General features: G+C 38.2%; 2 long non-coding RNA genes across 2 annotated transcripts in view; both read left to right on the top strand.

The window, feature by feature from the left end:
- Positions 1 to 6,541, top strand: part of LOC146475107 (uncharacterized) — a 6,778-nt gene extending 237 nt beyond the window's left edge. Inside the window, exons 2-3 of the long non-coding RNA XR_014865941.1 lie at positions 1 to 43; positions 6,185 to 6,541. The exon at positions 1 to 43 is cut by the window's left edge and continues 12 nt beyond it. This is a non-coding gene — a long non-coding RNA (uncharacterized LOC146475107). The remainder of the gene's footprint in view (positions 44 to 6,184) is intronic.
- A 2,135-nt stretch (positions 6,542 to 8,676) lies between these two features.
- LOC146475106 (uncharacterized) lies at positions 8,677 to 12,067 on the top strand. The gene is made up of 3 exons (XR_014865939.1): positions 8,677 to 8,793; positions 8,913 to 8,967; positions 11,704 to 12,067. It is a non-coding gene; the product is annotated as an uncharacterized LOC146475106 (long non-coding RNA).
- The last annotated feature ends 433 nt before the right edge of the window (positions 12,068 to 12,500 follow it).

Raw genomic sequence — 12,500 nt, 5'->3', positions numbered from 1 at the left:
CTACAAGAGAAGGCGGAGCATTCCGAATCAACTGATGACAAAGGTAAAAGAAATATTATAGTTTCTTATCGGAAATGAATCGCTTTGAAAATTTTGATTGTACAGTGAAGAAAAACTTGACTTCATGGCCTGGGCATTTTTGTACCTTAAAGGAAAGTAGCATGGGAAAAAAGTTCTTTTTCGTCAAGGACGAAAAACGTGGTTTAAAAAACAATTTTAAACTCCAGGATGCTTAGAAAAACCGACGGCAACTTATTCGGTTCAGGGAGAATGGTCTCTTTTTCCTAAAATTTCTACGACCTGACATTTCAACTAATGAATCTAAACAGATCAAAGTACGGCCCATCGAAAATTGACGTGACCAAAAATAATAAAAGAAAACATATTGGAAATATTTCTCTTGAATATTCCTGACTGGTTTTCTCGACTGATTACATAAGTAGGAATAAAGAGAAAAAATAGGAATAGAAGTGTTCGCCAGCCATGCCAGAGCAATAGCTAAGTTGTATCCCGAAATTAAGCGGACCAAAAATATCGTTAGTTGAAAGCCAATAATTCTCAAATCATCGATATTTAGTATACGGTTACGTCCTGAAAGGTGAATACACTAAATGGAGCCTTCTCCCTAACACTTCATTTTTAAGACTGTCAATTTTTTTTCTGTGGATATCCGCGCTTTTTCTTTAGTTTGCATTTGGTCTCTTGTTCTGTTGGTTTCACGACTATACCTTTCTTATCCCGCAATGAACACAACGTTGTTGGCCCTGAAGAGCAACTCACAAATTAAAGCCATTCCTGGTAACTAAACGGGCCTTAAAAGGGCACTATCCCGTAGATTTTGCTGTATCTAGTCTGTCGAAACTGAAACACGATTTGCTCTTGCAGCAGCGGGGGCCAAAAAGCATTAATAAATTCTCTGCACAAGAATAAACTTTAAAAAGGTTTTCGAAATTTTTCCAAGATACATAAGAGGGACTTAAGAGCACTGTTTAATTTTTTCAAGTTGCAATCCATTTTCATCCTAACCATCAGCACCCAATAATGAATGATACTAGTTTCTGTGCACTAATAGGGTTATTGGTAACAAAATTAAGCCATTATTTTGACGTTCACGTCTGTACAAATATGTTCTTTGGCTGTTCAAAGGGACACTGTAAATAGGTGACACCCTGTAAGAAACATTTATGAAGTCACCATAGCCGCAAAACATGTACAGAACTCAAGCGACACAGGCATCTTCTTAGTCACTATCTATTCTCGTGTCCGGATGTTTGTCTTCGGAAAAAACATCTCTGGTACATTGGTTCTCCAATGTGATTGGTCAATGAAAATCATCCGATGTAAGTCACGTCAACCTCTTACTCCTTTGCTTTCCACACGCCTAGACGCATGACTGACAAACAAATTATCTTGACACTTCAGTCCTTCTGTGAAAGGTGTTTCTTGTATCGATTTAAACTTAAAGTTTCACTAAACTACAACAAGTTCTTATAACATACATTTTTTATAGTGTCGTCTCTCTCGTAAAAAAAATTTTAAGTTTTGTGAAAAATTTTGCTTGCTAATAAAGTGCATGCAAGCACTTTGGCCAACATTGTCAACAATACTTTTGCGGCGGCTTTCTTCTTTCCCAGAAATTTAAAATCGTTAATCTTTTTTCATACGGTTGGTGAAATACTGATTACCGGAAATCTCAGGGGCGTAGCCAGAATTTTTCCAGAGGTACGCACAATTTTCCAAATCCCACTCCACCGCCCCCTCCCCCTCAATTTTTTTTTCACGTGTAAGCGTGATATGAAATGGGAACTACGTCGTCAAATTCTTTGCTGCTTCCTTGGGTTCATTGAAGTACTTTGATTCCTTCATTCATTAAGCCAACAAGCTACCGGTATCTCAGGATTTTATTCACAAATGAGCACTTTTTGCCACCGTGGGCCACATCATTGTTTTTGAGCAGCATTAAGAACGCACTAACCCAGTATAAATATACAAATAAACAATCAAAGTGTACATGTCTGGATCTACAACGCCAACCGGGGAAGAGCAAAAAACCTGAGGCACTGTAAATTAATATAACTGTAGATCTGACTTTAGCTTTCATAAAGGCATAAGGGATATAACGGTTAAGCGTTACAAATGTCGTCTGTCTTTCCTTCCAGCAAAGACAGAAATAACCTCAGTTAGGTCTGTTTCCTTATGTTTGTGAATATGGATTACAGATAGCGAGGATAAAGTAACCTCACATCAGACATAGCACTCCGAAGTGGCGTCTTAAGCCTCTTCATGCTACTCAAACTCCGCCCTGCAGCACACGCAGACACAGGGTATGTGAGAAGCGTCTTGACTGCTACAGCAATTCCAGGGTACAATTCTGGGATAGAAAAGTCCAGCGTTTCCACCAAGGTCTCCGGAATGCCATCTTCAACCAACAACCCCTTATAACGCCACCTAGTCACTTCTCATTTAAATTCATCAAGGGACATATGCATCAGCACGTCTTCCGGCATAGTGGTTATAGATGTCTTCCACATCATTTTCCGTCAGGTCTTGGAGATTTCCTAAAATAATTAATTTTAATCACGTTGCTTCTCTGTGGAAACCGACATTTGTTTGTGAAAAAACACACTCCGTTGCTTTATAAAAATTATCTAAAGGCGCAAGCTGAGTTAAGTGACTTGAATTGATTAAAATTGTGTTTTTTATCGAATTATTATGTTTTATTTATTTGCTTTTTATTCATTTTATTTTATTTTCGATTTTTTCAGGTACGCACGTGCGTATGTGCGTACAGGTAGCTCACCCCTGAATCTATAGCATTAAAATGATCTTGAAAATCCATCTTCGGCAATTATAAGACAAAGTCAGTTTTTGCTACAAATGTTGACCATATGCAGCTTTGCTGTGTGTCACATTCCTGACACATGAAACGGATTTTACCAGATGTTCTCTACCGAAGAATGAGAAGATCTGGGTACGAGATTAACCGAGTGCCCACTGTGTAAAGTTAGTTGGGAAATTGAATTTCCTTATTTGGTTGAGTTATTGTAGGGGTGTAATGTAATAGCTTGTGACCGTCATGTTGATCTTGTGACCCAAGCATGCAGGAGAACCGAAAGAGAACTTACGTTAATTAATTCAAGTAAAATACGTCAAATTTTCCTGTGTTCCCAGGTCGCTTTCTGCCGATCTTTTAAAGACATATTTGTGTAATTGGAATAGTGATTACTTTGCTCCGATGCTGAAAATTTAAGGGAAGTGTGTACCTTCAGGGGTGGCTTCAGTTTAACGGATCAAGCGCCTCTCAGTTACATCACAGATACCCATAACCCTATATCAAATTAAAGCTGTCATTTCTTTTCCAAGCAAATTCGGCAAAAGTCGAAACTTGAAGGTCCAGATCGTCGTTCAAGAGTTTCGACTCAATGCAGTTTTTATATTTTGTAAGTTTTTTTTTTCCTTTCTCCACGCCAGGAACCTAGAAGCATGCTTAAAAAATTGTGTCAAGATTTTCGTTAATTCAATTGCGTTCAAAAGTTACAAAACATTTTCGAAACTCTTCGAGAAACCATGCGGAATTAACGCACGAAAATGGCTTTGCAAGGAAAGAAGTTTTGGAATTATTGAATTCATCGACAGGTTTTTGTTGATTAAATATTTTTCTAGCCTCTGGCCAAATTTGATTGAAAGCGGCCAAATCATTGTTGAGTTGTAGGTCTTGAAAGTATCTCCTCCATGCGAAAATAAAAGTTTGAGAAAACAGCGCTTCAAAAATATTCTCGCTACACAACTAAGTACTGCCCCATAACGCCTATAACGCCTAGTAAGTAAATACCACTTCATAACGCCAAAAAATTAGCCAATCATTTTGGAAGCCACTTTTTCTTCCGGTCACCTCCTGTGAAAATTTTCTCACAGTTTTGCTCGTAAAATAAGGACTGAAGTCGACCTCATCAAGGAAAGCTGTAAGTTGGGCCGAGGCAGAAGCGCCTGTGGCGAGCAAAATTATCAGCACAAAGCGCTAACGAATTGTCGGGGAACCAATGCAACCGCATGTATTGTCTCAGTGAAAACGAAAATTCTTGCCACTCTTCAAAAAGCCGGATAGCGAAGATAGCGAAGTTTCAACTGCTTATCGAAAGTTCGGGTGAAAATTTGCTTTTGAATGAACGCTCCAAAACGTTAATGCTAGAAATAGGAAACAAGTATCGATTGGAAGAAAACGTTAAAACGGAACCGTTTAAAAGAGTACACTCCGTTAAACGCTTTGCAAATTACGCTAATACAGTAAGTCGTTGTAATTGTGAAAACGCTACAAGCAAAACCGGCGACTTTTCCTTTATCAGTTATCTTATAGTGATGGCCGACGTGAGAAAAAATCAAGACATAGGACATGATTTGTTTTGTTTCCGCTTACGGAGACTTGCTAGTTTTACGCACCTGAACACAAGATTCAGTGATCTGATAACGTTTATTAGTCCAGGCTAACCATTTTTGGCATTTTTAACTACACATTTGCCCCTACTTGCCCCTTGGAAAACGAAAGGAACTAGGTTGCCATCGATACGAGCAAACATTTTGCCGAACAAAACTGTGGATTTCATTTCTTTACGGCTAAATCCCAATTTCTGAGGGAATTAAGGCCGCTTCCAAACAGATATTCACCGAAATGAACCCTTGGGTGCACTTAATTCAAAGCATAGGTTATCCTACATAAACGCGCGTTTTGTAGGTTGTTGTCTGTTTGTTTAGGTCTTTTAATTAGCGTTAGTTCTCAAAATAGACATGCTTGGGAGTTCTTGCCAACCTCAAGCAGTTTAAGGCCTGAGTTTGAAGGGTGTTCAGAAATTATGAGTGATCCTCTATATCTTCGGTTTGTCTGCCTAGAACAAGATGAAATTTTCCTTGAATATAAAACTCGATGTTTTCTTTTGCCTTAAAGTATAATTTTGATCACGTAGCATATCATGTGACCAAAACAATCGGCGATACGGTGGCAAATTTTCTATATATATATAACTGAATTAATGTTTCTGACCTTTGTCCAGACAAATTTTTCCTGGAGAATCATGGACGATCATTCCAAACGTGAAGTAATTTAGATCTTTATTAGAAACGCGTTTTTCTTTGATGTTTTCTCTTAAAACCGTCGCCTACCTGTCAAATCTTTGCTTTTTTCACGAAAACGATCACGTGACATGTCACGTTGATCTAGAACACTACTTATTATGCCTTGAGATTTTAAGAATGATAAGACCTTTTTATCTGCCAAATTACAGCTGAGTGTCATTCAATTTGTTAAAGTTATCTAGGATAAACCATTTTTCCTATTAAACGCCCTTGACCCAGACCTTAAACTGCTTGAAACCCATTGGCTTACATCATTGTATTTGAACATTCTTTTTTTTAAAACTGTTGTTATTTCCGAATTTTCATCGGATACCCGTTATTGGATTGTATGGCCGTGTAAGCATATTTAGGTTTACTTCCATCGTTTAACCCAAAGATTTCTAAATCAATGTAAATATTCAAGATTCTAGCCAGTTGAGAATAATCGGAGTTAGTTGAGAGTTTGTTGAGATGCAGTTAAGCTGTAAGATAGCATGTGCAGTTTTGAGCGCTAGAAGTGGAGTAAGTCAAGATTGAAGTCGACTGGAGAAAACACAAAAATGTCAGCCAGAGTCTTAACAGCTTGGTACCTCAAAACAAACGCGAGTTCGCTCATCCCCTTTTAAACGACTCGCTCGCAACATGAATTGCCGCCTGTTTTGAACACAATTCATCAAAGCCATCCACATTTTACGGAACTGTGAATTCATTCAGGGAGATACATCTCTGTCAGTTTAATTTCAAACCATATTGGGCAGGCAGATTTCGTACTGCTGCAAGGGTGAAAGGAGGGGAGGGGAAGAGGAAATTGGGTTGATGTTTGTAGCGTGCTTCAGTAACCGTTAACTTCCTTCACACCAAAGTGTTTAATTTTTTTCTACCCTGTTGACATTAGGCCCTTAAGACCAACAGAAAGTCTTCAAATTCAAGATGTTAATTAAAGCACTTCTCAAGACACAAAGTAGTGTTTAATTAGTCTAACAGGACAATGATTAGTAGAGTTACATATCATGATATTAAAGTTAAGAAATCAATGCAGCACACTCATGATCACTGTCCATTCTTTTGCTTTCGTCAGGCCCACAGCCAATGCCTTCAAACATCATGGAAAATTTGCCTGTTGCATTTGCCATGCTGGACAAGGTGCCTGATAAGTTGAAGTCGGGAGTTTTCACTCAAACCACTTCACTCACGGAGGCAGGAGCATAAGAAATGTTACATGGATAACGTAAAATTATGACTGCCCTATCAGAGTTTAAATTTCGTTAAATGTTCCAGTAAAATAAGTCAGTAAATCTCATCGAAATTACTCTTGTTTAAATCGTGTTGTTATGTAAACTAGGAAACAAGCTGATCGGATAATCGTACAAGTATTTTATGTGAAACTCTGTCGTGAGATTGTCTGCATACGTAAAAATAAAAGTGGTTAATGCTTTGTAGTGGTTCAAATTTACTGAAAGTTAATTTTTACATAACGGTAACTGATATAAGCCTTACTTGTGATAAAAGAAAGAAGACCGCAAGAAAACTTAACGTTTTTAATTTCTTGTTTGAACCTTACTGACGGCGAATAAATGAACACCTGTTCGAATGGGTGTGGACAAAACGTGGGGTAGGCCATGGGGTAGGCCATGCGGTGCAGGCCATGACGGACGGCAACCAGAAGTCGATTTACGTTGTTTTACAATTTGGAAACTTTATTCCAAGCAGTGAGCAAACTTTTGTTTATAATCATTACTTAGGAGGTGAATAAGAGTTTTCTTCCTGTATTTGGTTTAGAAACATTTTAATTAAATGAGCTGCAACATAACTAAATTTTAAAATTGGCAGTGTTCCATTCCATCCGGATGTTCAGTGTAAATGGTTAAACTCTCTATCCTCGAGCTATTGTACACGTGACCATGAACTAGCCAATGAATGCGCGCGCTGTGGAGGGAAAATCCCTTCAGTTACTTAACAATCGGACAAGGCGTAACGCTTTCATGGGGAAAACCCGTATCATTGGCACTGTTTCCGGATGTTCAGTGTAAATGGTTGGACCCTCCACCATCGTGCTACTATACATGTGACCATGAACTAGCCAATGAATGAGCGCGCTGTGGAAGGAAAAACCTTTAATTACGTAGCAATAGGTTTTTCAAAAAAGTTAAAGCATTCATTAGCATATCTCATAATTGCTGGACAACACATAGTGGATGCGTTTTACAACGTGCAATGTATGAACGTTTTGCCGAGGCTTTAGTTCAGTGCAGATACTATCTGAATTCCCCTTAACTACTCTGAAATATATTTTCCAAAACACACTTAGTTTCTTCTTATCATAGGAATGGCGTCAAGTCGTTGGAAATTCAAAGTCCATCACCTGAACAATGCAAATTTGGCCATGCGTCTAATTAATAATTATACTGCCAAATCACGCGGAATTTTATCTGATAATTAGCGGCCGAGTTGGCCAAAAACAGGGGAAATTCCGCAATACTGAGCAGGATAATTGTTTTATTATTCAATTCATTGATAACAAAGCAGAGCTCTATTGCAGAAAAGCTAGAGCCGGGCGATCTTTATTTTGCCATTTTTCTCCCCGACACACGAAATTACCTATATCGCTGGAGACCTGTTGACTCATGCCGGACGACGAATATTCATTGCACCAATCCATGACCATATTTGGCAAGTGTCACAATGTGTTGAGTGACACAATAATTGGTGATCATTTGAGGTCAGGGAACATTTGCGACGTAGCACTAAATTCAACATCAAATGGCAATGTTTTCTAGTGGTGAGTCAAGTTTTCTCGCTCCCAGTGACATGTAGAATGTTCACATGGTGTCTTATCTAGATAGGCGACAATAAATACTTGGTATAACGTGATAACAATTTAAAGTAAATCAGTTGAAATGTCAGACCTCGCGACTATTTTAAAACATTATTATATTCGAATTTTATTTTTGTCCTGAGCCAGAAAACCAACGTGAAATAGTCACTAAAAGTTTCATGACGTAATATATAACACCAAATTTAAACATTCGTCAAACTTGGTGTAGGAGTTTGAAGGCTGCTCTTTTTTCACCAAAGGACAAAAACGTTTCAAAAAGGTATCAAACTTTTCTTGTGTTCTTATCACATGTTTCTTGGCGGTTTGGTGTTTATTTTATGGTACGATTTAGTTCGAACGAAAATAAACGTTTGAGCATGCAATTGGGCGAACTTAATCCTTGAAGCCCTAATATTAAAGAACAAATTCTCCTATAGTGTCCCCATACTTAGGAAATTACTAGGGAGAAGTTAAATATCAAGAAATTCCCCTTAGGTGATCATATCCTTAATTCAAATGACCTGGGGGGTGGAAAAAACCAGTGATATTACAAGGAGAAATTTGATGCTGATCACTGTTACGGCTAAGAGGGTTACTTAATTTGGGTCAATCTAAAAGAAACTGTGATCATGTTCTGGGCATTTGAAATAGACGTACTGATCACAACATCACAAGCAAATTAATTGTGACAGTGTGTCTCATGACATGACAAATAACACGAAATTTGATCTCACCACTGTACACATACTTCTAAATACATTTTCTTGCTTCGTTTAATGTTCAAGCAGTTGTGTTTTTGCGTGAAACAGTCAACCAACACTGACGATTTCTGCCGAGTCGTGCGTTTTGCTACAATGTCTATGAAAGGCGAGGTACATAACGTTTGTTAATGTAAATACATTCAACTGTTCAAAAAGTCTCCTCTGTTCATCTTCTTTTCTCGTGACAAGTATTTACCTCTCATAACATTTTCAATATTTCTTTTGCGCAGGACAAGGCCCCACTCCAAGTGATGAAGGAGCATTCCGAATCAACTGATGACAAAGGTAAAGGAAAGATTATAGTTTCTTGGTCAATGAAAATCATCCCATGTAAGTCGCGTCAACCTCTTACTCCTTTGCTTTCCACACGCTTAGACGCATGACCTACAAACAAATTATCTTGACACTTCAGGCCTTCTGTGAAAGGTCTTTCTTGTATCGATTTAAATTAACTTAAAGTTTCCTAAAACTACGAAAAGTTCTTATAACATACATTTTTTCATAGCGTCGTCTCTCTGTCAAAAAACTTAAAATTTTCGTGAAAAATTTTGCTTGGCAATAAAGCGCAAGCACTTTGGCCAACATTGTCAACAATACTTTTGCGGCGGCTTTTTTCTTTCCCAGAAATTTAAAATCGTTAATCTTTTTTCATAGGGTGGGTGAAATATTACCGGAAATCTATAGAGATAAAATGATCTTGAAAATCCATCTTCGGCAATCCTTGAACAAAGTGTTTTTGCTACAAATGTTGAGCATATGCAGGTTTGCTGTGTGTCACATTCCTGACACTTGAAAACGGATTTTACCAGATGTTCTCTACCGAAGAATGAGAAGATCTGGGTACGAGATTAACAGAGTGCCAACTGTGTATAGTTAGTTGGGAAATAGAATTTCCTTATTTGGTTGAGTTATTTTAGTGGTGTGACGTAATAGCTCGTGACCGTCACGTTGATCTTGATCCAAACATGCAGGGGAACCGAACGAGAACTTACGTTAATTCAAGCAAAATACGTCAAATTTTTGCTGTGTTCCCAGGTCGCTTTCTGCCGATCTTTTAAAGACATTATCTGTGTAATTGGAATAGAGATTACTTTGCTCCGATGCTGAAAATTTAAGGGAAGTGTGTACCTTCAGGGGTGGCTTCAGTTTAACGGATGAAGCGCCTCTCAGTTACATCACAGATACCCAAAAAACCCTATATCAAATTAAAACTTAAATTGCTTTTCCAAAACAATAAATTCCCAGGTTTTCCGCAAAAGCCTAAGCTTGAAGCTCAAGATCGTCGTTCAAGAGTTCCGACTCAATGCAGTTTTTATATTTTCAGTTTTTTTTTTTCTCCACTTTAGGATCCCAAAAGCTTAAAAAAACGTGTCGGAGTTTTCCTTAATTCAATTGCGTTCAAAAGTTACAGAACATTTTCAAAACTGAACAAGAAACCATGCGGAGTTAACGCACGGAAATGGATTTCAAGGACTTCGGAAAGAATTTTTAGAAATATCAAATTCCCCGTCATGATTTTCTTGACTATATATTTTTCTTGCATCTGGCCAAATTTGACTGAAATCAGCCAAATCTGTGTTGAGTTGTAACTCTTGAAAGTGTCTCCTCCAAGTGAAAAGTAAAGTTTGAGAAAACAACGCTTGAAAAAAATTCTCGCTACACAAACAAGTCACTGCCCCTTATTTTAAGATCTTTACCTACTCTAAAGTGAAGCTCAAAGCTATTGTCTTCTTTTATCTCAGTTTCGTACTCGATTCGTTCTCTCTGATTGTACACTGCAACTTTAAGTTAAAGAACGTTTGGGAGACTCAAATTGATTTCCCGAATTTACTAGCTGTTGTTTGTTTTACGAAAAGTCCAGGCTAACCCTTTTTCGCATTGCCAACGTCACATTTGTCCCTTCGACAACGAAAGGAATTTATTTTTTCATCTCTACGAGCAAACATTTTGCCCAACAAAATCGTGGCTTTCATTTCTTTACGGCTAAATCCCAATTTCTGAGACTATTAAGGCCGCTTCCGAACAGATATTCATCGAAATGAACCCTTGGGTGCACTTAGTTCAAAGTTTAGGTTATCCTACATAAACGTTTTGTAGGTTGTCGTCTGGTTGGTTTATTATTTAGGTCTTTTAATTAGAGTTAGTTTTCTAAATAGACATGCTTGGGAGTTCTTGCCGACCCATCACTGATTGTATTTGAACATTCTGTTTTTTAAAACTGTTGTTCTGTCCGAGTTTTCATTGGATACCCGTTATTGGATTGTATGGCCGTGTAAGCATATTTAGGTTTACTTCCATCGTTTAACCCAAAGATTTCTAAATCATTGTAGGTATTCAAGATTCTAGTTAGTTGAGAATAGTCGGAGTTAGTTGAGAGTTTGTTGAGATGCAGTTAATTTGCAAGATGGCATGTGCAGTTTTGAGCGCAAGAAGCGGAGCAAGTCACGATTGAAGTCGACTGGAGAAAACACAAAAATGTCAGCCAGAGTCTTAATTTAAAAGCTTGGTTCCTCAAAACAAACGCGAGTTCGCTCATCCCCTTTTAAACAATTCGCTCTCAACATCAATTCCCGCCTGTTTTGAACAAAATTCATCAAAGCCATCCACACTTTACGGAACCTTGAATTCATTCAGGGGGATGAATCTCTGCCGTCAGTTTAATTTCAAGCCATATTGCGCATGCAGATTTTGCACAGTTCAGTTTGTCGTTTTGGTTGCGTGCTATTCTGCGAGGGGGAGGAGGGGGGAGGGGAGGGGAGAGGGATCCGTAGAAATTGGGTCGGTGTTGGTAGCGTGCTTTAGTAAAACGTTAATTAATTTCCTTCAAACTTATGTGTCTAATTTTTTCTACCCTGTTCGCATTAGGCCCTTAAGACCCAAAGGAAGGCTTCAAATTCACGATGTTAATCAAAGCATGCACCTCTCAAGACACAAAGTAGTGTTTAATTAGTCTAACATTGGTAGAGTTGCACATCGTGCAGCCACACTCATGATCACTGTCCATCTTTTTCCTTTCGTCAGGCCCACTGCCAATGCCTTCAAACATCCAGGAAAATTTGCCCGTTGCATTTGCGATGTTGGAAGAGATGCCTTATAAGTGGAAGCTGGAAGTCTTCTCGAAAACCTCTGAACACCTCACGGACCTCTTTACCGTATAAAATAAAACTATGACTGCCATATAAGAATTTATAATCCGATGAATCTTCCAGTTAAATAAGTCAGTAAATCTCATCAAAATGCTCTTGTTTAAATCGTGATGTTATGTAAACAAGCGTAGCTGGGAAACAAGCTGATCGGATAAGCGTACAAGTATTTTACGTGGATCGCTGTCGTTACATTGTCTGCATACGTAATTATAAGAATAAAAGTGGTTAATGCTTGATAATGGTTCATATTTACGGACAGTTATTTTTTACATAAAGTAACTGATATTACCTTTATTGGTGATAAAAGAAAGAGGACCGCAAGAAGACGTTTTTAATTTCTTTCTTGAACCCTACTGACGGCGAATGAATGAACACCTGTTCGAACTGTTGTACACAGATTAAAGAGATCATTCTTTCTTCGGGTTATCAGTCCAAAGAATATGAAACATTCACATGTTAATCCCATTGAACTAGACCTACGAAACATTTCACCAATTTTCAGACTTTTGCCCTCTTTGGTAAGTGACCCTGCCTAGAGTTGCAGTAAGAGGGTAACAAGCTCAAAAAGGGACTTCAACGGACTTTCTCTTGAAATTAATTCATCGTCATCAATTCGAGGGACATCTCTTATCGATTCAAACCCATCCTCGGACACTTTATCCAGCGATTCAC

The sequence above is a fragment of the Pavona decussata genome, unplaced genomic scaffold (genome assembly GCF_977016875.1).
Source record: "Pavona decussata unplaced genomic scaffold, jaPavDecu1.1 SCAFFOLD_85, whole genome shotgun sequence".
Lineage (NCBI taxonomy): Eukaryota > Metazoa > Cnidaria > Anthozoa > Scleractinia > Agariciidae > Pavona > Pavona decussata.
Note: the sequence above shows the minus strand (reverse complement) of the source record. Positions and strands in the feature narration are given on the sequence as shown.